This window comes from Hyaena hyaena, unplaced genomic scaffold (assembly GCF_003009895.1).
Source record: "Hyaena hyaena isolate Hyena2069 unplaced genomic scaffold, ASM300989v1 scaffold_356, whole genome shotgun sequence".
NCBI lineage: Eukaryota > Metazoa > Chordata > Mammalia > Carnivora > Hyaenidae > Hyaena > Hyaena hyaena.
In genome coordinates, this window is record NW_024080985.1 from 209,116 (window position 1) to 210,104 (window position 989).

Here is a 989-nt window from a genome sequence, read left to right on the forward strand (position 1 = left end):
AAATATCTATTAGGAGAAGTGAAACAAACTATAACAAATACATACAACATTAAAAAATTACAATAGTTACACAAATAAACAAAGTATAAATAATTATAACAATGTTTTTACCATTTAAAACAATTCACTCAACAAATTTTATTGAAGAATGAAATTAATTATATGTACTGACATGGAAAAATGCCATTATATATGATTAGGTTAAAAAGTAACTTTCGGGGCGCCTGGTGGCTCAGTTGATTAAGTGTCCGACTTCGGCTCAGGTCATGATCTCAAGATTGATGGGTTTGAGCCCCGCATCGGGCTCTGTGCTGACAGCCAGCTCCAAGCCTGGAGCCTGCTTCAGATTCTGTGTCTCCTTCTCTCTCTGAACCTCCCCTGCTTACGCTGTCTCTCTCAGAAATAAATAAAACATTAAAAAAATTTGTTCAAAGTGAGCTTCAAAATAACAATGTACAGTGTGAGAATTTTTATAAAAAGAATATATAGAAAAACTATATAGAAATATACAGTTATACAGATAAAATAATTGAGAAGAAAGAAAAATCTCCATGTCATCAGTGACTACCTTTGGGGAATATTTATTAGAACTTTAGCTTATACTTTTTATTTTATACGGTTCTTCAGTAGTTGCGTTTTTTCCTTAAAATGTACAAATTAATGTTCAAATATGTAGGTATTTCATTTCTTTGTGATGACAGCACCATCTACTGGTGGAAACTTTTTAAATATTTTAACTTTAAAATAACATGAAATTTAATAATTTAATATTAAAATAAAAACTATTAAAAAATTAAATGAAAATTAAAAATTAAAACAAGTAACTAAGGCACAAGAAAAAACTTATTTTTAATATGGCATTTAAAAGAACAAATCCTCAGCTTCTGCACAGCCAAGGAAACAACCCAGAAAATTAATAGGCAACCAACGGAATGGGAAAAGATAGTTGCAAATGACATATCAGATAAAGGGTTAATATCCAGAATCTA